This window comes from Lathyrus oleraceus, chromosome 7, assembly GCF_024323335.1.
Source record: "Lathyrus oleraceus cultivar Zhongwan6 chromosome 7, CAAS_Psat_ZW6_1.0, whole genome shotgun sequence".
Lineage (NCBI taxonomy): Eukaryota > Viridiplantae > Streptophyta > Magnoliopsida > Fabales > Fabaceae > Lathyrus > Lathyrus oleraceus.
Window position 1 is genome coordinate 441,967,961 of NC_066585.1, and position 9,220 is coordinate 441,977,180.

The following is a 9,220-nucleotide window of genomic DNA, read 5'->3' on the forward strand; positions in this document are numbered from 1 at the left end:
TTGAACCCTTCTACTTTTCCGCATTATCTGATGCCATGAGAAGTAGGGTAGACATTTATCATTGATTCCATGAGAAGTAGGACCTAGACATTCATTGCATAAGTCCGACTCTGTAGGTGATGTTTGCTGGGAGTCCGTGCCATTTGGGCAGGCAATCTGATTTATTTGTTTATTTTTGTGCTAAAGACCTCCAAAGAGGCGTCCCCTTCCCATTGCCCCTAATAAAACCTCAAGAGAAGGCAAACAGAGAGGGTCCGTAATCAACCCCCGCACTTTTGTCCGTGTCGTTCATTGTCTCGCGTTACATGTTGACGCCTTTGAACCGATTATTCCATACGGTTGCTACATTTCATCTTCGTTATCCTATACGGACATTGCATTTTGTGTGCAGTGCTATCCCATGCGCATGCTACATATTCTCCGTTACCCTGCACGAACGATCCAATTTTTGTACGCCATTATTCTATTTGGATGTTACGTTCTTTGAATGTTGTTGTTTGTTGTTGTTTCCATGAGTTTGGGTTTAATTTGAAATGTTGTATCAAGTTGACCTCAATTATGCATTTGTTCATAACTTTTGATCCGTAACACTTGTATGCATTTTATAATAATGGAAATCGCATCGGTAAATGATTCCGGAAGCATTCAGATGATTTATTTTTGATTTCAGAATTTCACTCTTGCACATTTTTGGTTCTGTTTTTTTAAAAGAATTAAAAGTTGTGCTTCCACTCTAGTTTTGGCCGAACCGAGTTTCTTTTTGGGTTCCTTGTCCCGTTTGCTAGTCACCGTGCGATTTTTGTCTCGTTCCGAGTAAGTCATTTTTGACGTTTATTTTTCGATTTTATCGATTTTAAGTGTCGTTTTGTGAGAATTTTGTATTCTCACCTACCTGTTTGCATATGCTTATGTTTGTGTGCTTGTGGATGTTCATTGTGATTGAATTTATACGTTTTCGGATTAATTTTGCACGCATCTCAAGTGGTAATACGCGGCTGCCCCGGACGTTGTTCCGTTGTGTTTACATACTATTTTCGCACCTCTCTCATTTCTATTCTATGATTGTGATAAAGATATGATGTGTTTTACTCTTGTTATTTTTGACGCGTTTGTTGAGATGTGCAAGGTACACCGATTGAAAGGTCCAAGCGTGTGATTGAAGGCACTCCCCTTTATTTGTGGGGGAGCGGGTTCGCTATTCTACGCGAGCAATGTTACCGCGAGTTCGTTATTCCACACTGATTCGTTTGGTACTTACGTGATGCAGGTTCCCATATACCAACGCCGTTGCGATTTATTTTCGTCGATGATGTCCATTTGCATTATGGATTATGTTCCGCCTTCTAATTGGTTGATGCTAGCTTGTACGCAATTCTCTGGGTGTCTGTTTTTCTGCATTGCTTGCTCATTACGGATTTGCTATCCGTTTGGTATATTTCTTAACCCTTTTACTTTTCCGCACTATCCGATGCCATGAGAAGTAGGGTAGACATTTATCATTGATGCCATGAGAAGTAGAACCTAGACATTCATTGCATAAGTCCTACTCTGTAGGCGATGTTTGTTGGGAGTCCGTGCCATGAGGGCACGAAATCTGATTTATTTGTTTATTTTTGTGCTAAAGACCTCTAAAGAGGTGTCCCCTTCCCAATAGCCCTGATAAGTCCTCAAGAGAAGGCAAGCAGAGAGGGTCCGCAATCGACTCCCGCACTTTTGTCCCTGTAGGTCATTGGCTCGCGTTACACGTTGACGCCTTTGAACCGATTATTCCATACAGTTGCTACATTTCATCTCCATTATCCTATACGGAAATTGCATTTTGTGTGCACCGCTATCCCATGCGCATGCTACATCTTCTCGGTTATCCTACACGGACGATCCCATTTGTGTACGTCGTTATTCTATGCCGATGTTACGTTCTTTGAATGTTGTTGTTTCCATTAGTTTGGATTTAATTTGAAATGTCATATCAAGTTGAGCTGAATTATACATTTGTTCATAATTTTTGATCCGTAGTACTTGTATGCATTTTGTAATAATGGAAATCGCATCGGTAAGTGATTCCGGAAGCATTCGTATGATTTATTTTTGATTTCAAAATTTCACTTTTGCATGATTTTGGTTTTGGTTTTTTAGAAGGTTTATAATCTTGCTTTCACTCGGGTTTTGGCCGAATCGAGTTCGTTTTTGGGTTCCTTGTCCCGTTTACTAGTCATTATGCGATTTTTGTCTCGTTCCGACTCGGTGGTTTTTGACGCTTATTTTTCGATTTTATCGATTTTAAGTGTCATTTTGTGTGAAATTTGTATTCTCACCTCCCTGTTTGCATATGTTTATGTTTGTGTGCTTGTGGATGGTCATTGTGATTGAATTTGCACTTTTTCAAATTAGTTTTGCACGCATCTCAAGTGGTAATACGCGGCTGCCCCTGACGTTGTTCTGTTGTGTTTACATACTATTTTCGCACCTCTCTCACTTTTATTCGATGATTGTGATAACGATATGATGCGTTTTACTCTTTCTTGTTATTTTTGACGCGTTTGTTGAGATGTGCAAGGTACACCGATTGAAAGTTCCAAGCGCGTGATTGAATGCACTCCCCTTTATTTGTGGGGGAGCGGTTTCGCTATTTTTCTACGCGAGCTATGTTACAGTGAGTTCTTTATTCATATAGATTCTTGGTTTCCCATTTCTCAGGAAATTACTTTGTTATCTATATTCGTTTGGTATTTATGTGATGCAGGTTTGCGTATACCAACGTCATTATGATTTATTTTCATCGATCATGTCCATTTGCATCATGGATTATGTTCCGCCTTCTAACTGCGTTTGGTTTGGTTGATGCTAGCTTGTATAGATTTGCTATCCATTTGGTATACTTTTTAACCCTTCTACTTTTCCGCACTATCCGATGCCATGAGATGTAGGGTAGACATTTATCATTGATTCCATGAGAAGTAGGACCTAGACATTCATTGCATAAGTCCGACTCTGTAGGTGATGTTTGCTGGGAGTCCGTGCCATGTGGGCAGGCAATCTGATTTATTTGTTTATTTTTGTGCTAAAGACCTCCAAAGAGGCGTCCCCTTCCCAATGCCCCTAATAAATCGTCAAGAGAAGGCAAACAGAGAGGGTCTGTAATCAACCCCCGCACTTTTGTCTGTGTCCTTCATTGGCTCGCGTTACATGTTGACGCCTTTGAACCGATTATTCCATACGGTTGCTACATTTCATCTCCGTTATCCTATACGGACATTGCATTTTGTGTGCACCGCTATCCCATGCGCATGCTACATCTTCTCCGTTACCCTGCACGGACGATCCACTTTTTGTACGCCATTATTCTATGTGGATGTTACGTTCTTGAATGTTGTTGTTTGTTGTTGTTTCCATGAGTTTGGGTTTAATTTGAAATGTTGTATCAAGTTGAGCTCAATTATGCATTTGTTCATAACTTTTGATCCGTAACACTTGTATGCATTTTATAATAATGGAAATCGCATCGGTAAATGATTCCGGAAGCATTCAGATGATTTATTTTTGATTTCAGAATTTCACTTTTGCACATTTTTGGTTCTGTTTTTTTAAAAGGATTAAAAGTTGTGCTTCAACTCTAGTTTTGGCCGAACCGAGTTTGTTTTTGGGTTCCTTGTCTCGTTTGCTAGTCACCGTGCGATTTTTGTCTTGTTCCGAGTAAGTCATTTTTGACGTTTATTTTTCGATTTTATCGATTTTAAGTGTCGTTTGATAAGATGAAATAATATCACATTCTAGGACTCAATTTAATTAAATTATATTATTATTTACTTCAATTTATTTCATTTTATTCGATATTACTCGGTATTTTCTTTCTATTTATCTCAGGTAGTTTATTTGAAGCACAAGTAAAAAAAGGAAGAAAAGGAGGTGAAAAAGGAATGGAAAGAAGCAAATATCAAAAGCCAAAGCCCAGCCCAAAAGCACAGGCGCTGCGCCTGTGACGAGCGTCACAAAGGTTGTGACGAGCGTCACGCTTTGCCCACTTGTGTTACGAGCGTAACACATGGTGTGACGGTTGTCACACCATTCTCCTATATTTTTGGCTTCAGGAGCGCAACAAATACGTTGAGGCCTATTGTTACGCTTGACCACTTGCCACGTGAAGACCCTTTACACGGAATACCTTTGGAAACAGTTACAACAAGTGACCAATATAAATAGTAGTTTTCGGTAAACCCTGGAGGTTCCACGCTTCTTCGCCGTTTTCTCTTTTTCGCATTTTTTCTCTTCCAGCAGTACAAGCACATTTTTACAGCATTATTTTTACAATTTTTATATTGTTTCTTTTGCAATTTCTATTTTCTTTTCCAGCAATTAATTAATTTTTTGCACAGTAGTTTCTACACCGGAAACTATTGTGTACCTTTCACTAGATCTAACCTTACGTTAGACCCTAGATTTTTATTCCTTCACTTTTATTTTTTCTGTCTGATTGAAGAATTCAAGAACAAATCCAACCGGTCTGTGGTGGATGTTCAAGACTGCTATTTAATTACTCAGGTTCTTTAATTATTGTTTGAATTTATATATGCCCTGCTTTATTGTTGATTTATATTATTTGCCTGAGATGAATTTGTTTATGCATGATAATTATTTAGATCTGTTTAGCATGTCTGGCTAATTTATTTAGGTGTCGGTATGTAGAGTAAGCGGAATGAAGGAATCAAACTAAGTCGATTTAATTACGTTTAAAATTAAAATCACTCTTTTTATGGTCACAATTTAAAGGTTTAATAACAAGGTTTTCGTACGAAAGTAAAAGACATAAAGAAGTTAAAATCAATAGAACGAGAGTTTGAGTTTTTAACTGGACAGTGTAACTTGGACATTAATTCTAGATCAGGGCGAAAGCAATTTTTAGAGTTAATTAAATTCTAATCTTTTTCAAAAAGTATTTTTAAATGTTGAATGTGAGGACGAGAGTTAAGCATTTGAATTTAATTATATAATCTAAGTCAATAGAGCGAGAGTTTGAGACAAGGGTGTTTAAACGATTAGTATTTTTCTTAAAAAGAGTTTCTACGGATCCTATTGTTTTCAAAGAGTGGTTTTTGACTTAACTAATAAGTGACAGCTACGTTAATATAAAATCATAGTTTATTCAACAGAGCGAGAGTTTGAGATAAGACTTTTAATCAATAGTGTCAACTGAAAGGATTTATTTTAAAACCAAGAAACCAACAAAGAATTGATTCCCTAATTACGACGAACTACATACCGATAACCGCTTATTAGATATTTAATTTAGACCCCATTTTTAGTTTTAGCTTTTCCCCAAACAATCAAAGTATTACCCGCCTTAGCTTTACGAAGTAACCTTGGAAAACGGTATATCGATTCATAAGTCCCTGTGGGATCGATATCTTTTAAAACTACGCGATAGAACTGTGCACTTGCAGTTTGTACCCCAAATTCGACTCATAAAGTCGCAAATAAGTTTTTAGCGTCGTTGCCGGGGACTTTTATTTAGTCGATATCGTAACTCTTCTGTTACGATGTAGAGACTAAGGCTTTTTTTCTTTCTTTCTTTTGTTAATTTGTATGCCACATACTCGCTCACAAGGCGAGCCGTTCTACTTACAAATCAACGATATCGAACTATATCTCTGAGTCTTACGACGAATTCGGGAATATCGTGCTGCAAACAATCTCCCTCCTGTCGAACTTCCTGATCTCAAAAATCTTCTTCCTTCGCCGATACCCGAGATGGCAGAACCAGCTCGTGCTCTTCGAGATTACGCCGCTCCATCGCAAGATGAGCCGCATTCGAGTATTGCTCCACCCGCAATCGAAGCAAACAACTTCGAACTTAAACCTTCACTGTTGCAGGCAAGGAAACATAACCAATTCTCTGGAAATCCTACCGAGGATCCAAACCTTCATTTATCCGTATTTGTCCAATACGCTGATACTGTTAAAGCTAACGGTGTCACTTCAGAGGCAATTCGACTTAGTCTTTTTCCTTTCTCGTTAAGAGATAGCGCTAGAAGATGGCTCCAGTCTCTCCCTTCCAACTCAGTCATCACATGGAATGAGTTAAAGAAAGTCTTTCTTGCCCGATATTTTCCGCCGAGCAAAACAGCTATGTTAAGAGCCTAGATAAATGGATTTAAACAGAAAGATAACGCGTCTCTTTTCGAAGCATGGGAAAGATACAAAGACATGATGAGACTTTGTCCACACCATGGTTTAGAGGACTGGTTAGTAATTCATACATTCTATAATGGTCTCTTGTACAACACGAGGTTAACAATAGACGCCGCCGCAGGTGGTGCACTAATGAACAAACCTTATGCTGATGCTTACCAACTTATCGAAAGCATGGCCCAAAACCACTATCAGTGGGGAACCGAACGAACAATGGTGGAAAAACCTTAAACGAAAACTGGCATGTACGAGATAAGTAACCTTGATCATGTTAATGCAAAAGTGGATGCTCTGGTCCAGAAAATTGAAAGTTTAAATGTATCACCTCCAGCCGCCGTGGTTGCCAAAACTCAGAATTGCGAAGTCTGTGGAATCCAAGGTCACACTCCTACAGATTGTCAACTCCTAACAGGGATCCAAGCGGAGCAAGTAAACTATGCTCAAGGAAGCCCCTACTCGCATACCTATAACTCAAATTGGAAGAATCATCCAAATTTTTCATATAAGAGTAATAATGCTTTATACGCACCTGGACAATCTCCAAATCAAGCCCCAGCTATACCTCCGGGATATCAAAAGCCGATCTCATCCACACCTAACAATAACGCCCCTAGGAAATCCAACTTGGAAATCATGATGGAAAACTTTATAGCTTCTCAACAACAAACCAATAAAGATTTCTTAAACCAGAATGTACACACTGGCGAACAAATTAAACAACTAGCAAGTAAAGTGGATGCCCTGGCTACCCATAACAAAATGCTGGAAACGCAAATATCACAAGTAGCTTAACAACAAGCGCCTACTGCTGCCCCAACTGGTACATTTCCTGGACAGCCCCAACCTAGCCCGAGAAGCCACGCTCACGTAATCATACTAAGAAGTGGAACGGAAGTGGAAGGACTGTCTGATCCAAGGATAAAAAACCAAAACTCTAAAAAGTCAACTGAGGAAGAAAATAAACCTAAGGAAAAGGAAGAGAGTAATAAGGAAACCGTAGAAAAGAAGGAACCTTATGTACCTCCACCACCTTATAAACCACCTATCCCTTACCCTCAAAGGCTTATTAAAACCAAAGATGCGGGCCAATTTAAAAAATTTGTTGACCTACTGAAACAATTAAACGTCACAATTCCGTTTACAGAAGCTATTACGCAAATGCCCTCATATGCCAAGTTCTTAAAAGAAATTCTTTCTAATAAAAGGAAACTTGAAGATAGCGAAACCGTTACACTCACTGCTGAATGTAGCGCTATAATCCAGAATATGCCTCCTAAACTCAAAGACCCGGGTAGTTTCTCTATACCCTGTCACATAGGAAAATTTGTCATCGACAAAGCCTTATGCGATTTAGGAGCCGGTATTAGTGTTATGCCTTTATCCATATGCAAGAGATTGGAAATGGGAGAATTAAGACCAACTAAAATGTCTGTGCAACTAGCAGATCGTTCTTTTAGATATCCTGTAGGAATTCTTGAAAACGTTCCCGTGCGCATAGGTCAATTCTACATTCCAACGGATTTTATAATTATGGACATTAGAGAAGATGAAATTACACCCATCATACTAGGAAGACCGTTCTTAGCAACTGCCGGTGCAATCATAGACGTAAAACGAGCACGACTCACTTTCGAAGTAGGAGAAGAGAAAATTGAGTTCATTCTTTCCCAATTTTTGAAAGCACCTGCAATAGAAGACACATGTTACTTCATTGATATCATTGATGAATGCATAAAAGAAACAGAATTAGAAAAAGACAAATCATCTGACTATCTTGTAGAAGACAAACTTAACCAATGTTTGGCAATAACACTGGACCCTACCAATGCCTTAAGAAACCAACCCTAGACCTGAAAACACTTCCCAAAAATCTGAGATATGAATTCCTAGACTTAGAACTTGAACGACCAGTGATAGTTAATGCAGACCTAGGAAGACTCGAAACCGAAAAACTCCTGCATATCTTAAGAAAGTATCCAACCGCGCTAGGATACAACATCACCGATCTTAAAGGAATAAGTCCTTCTATTTGTATGCACCGCATCATGCTAGAAGAAGACTGTAAAACTTCTAGGGAACACCAGAGGAGACTAAACCCGATCCTGAGTGAGGTAGTGAAAAAGGAAATAACTAAGTTATTAGAGACAGGTATCATATATCCTATATCTGATAGAAAATGGGTTAGTCCTGTACACGTAGTACCGAAGAAAGGAGGTATAACAGTTATTGAAAACGAAAAAGGAGAAACTATAACCAAACGAATCGAATCGGGATGGAGAATGTGCATTGACTATAGGAAACTAAACAAAGCAACCCGAAAAGATCATTTCCCTTTACCATTCATTGACCAGATGTTAGAACGATTGGCAAAACATTCTCATTTCTGCTATCTAGTTGGTTACTCAGGCTTCTTTCAAATACCAATTCATCCTGATGACCAAGAAAAGACAACGTTCATGTGTCCTTTTAGTACCTTCGCTTATAGACGAATGTCGTTTGGCCTGTGTAATGCTCCTGCAACCTTTCAAAGGTGCATGATGGCAATATTCGCCGATTTCCTCGAAAACATCATGGAAGTATTTATGGATGACTTTTCCGTATGCGGACAAAGCTTTGAAGAATGCCTTGAAAACCTAGAAAGAGTTCTAGAGCGATGTGTAAAAGTAAACCTAGTACTTAATTGGGAAAAATGCCACTTTATGGTACAAGAAGGAATTGTTTTAGGACACATCATCTCGAACAGAGGAATTGAAGTAGACAAAGCCAAAATAGAGGTAATCGAAAACCTTCAACCCCCGAAAACCGTGAGAGAAGTACGAAGCTTCTTAGGACATGCCGGTTTTTACCGACGATTCATCAAAGACTTCTCTAAAATAACTAAACCTTTAACCGGACTATTGATGAAAGATGCTGAATTCATATTCGACAATAAATGTTTAGAAGCATTTCAAACGCTTAAGCAAGCATTGATCTCCGCACCCATAATGCAGACACCAGATTGGAATGAACCATTCGAAATAATGTGTGATGCCAG

At 38.8% G+C, this 9,220-nt stretch overlaps 1 non-coding gene across 1 annotated transcript; it reads right to left on the reverse strand.

Annotated features, from left to right (window-relative positions):
* Nucleotides 1–6,123: 6,123 nt before the first annotated feature.
* On the reverse strand, nt 6,124–6,230 carry LOC127108997 (small nucleolar RNA R71). The gene has a single exon (XR_007796487.1). It is a non-coding gene; the product is annotated as a small nucleolar RNA R71 (small nucleolar RNA).
* Between the last annotated feature and the right edge of the window lie 2,990 nt (nt 6,231–9,220).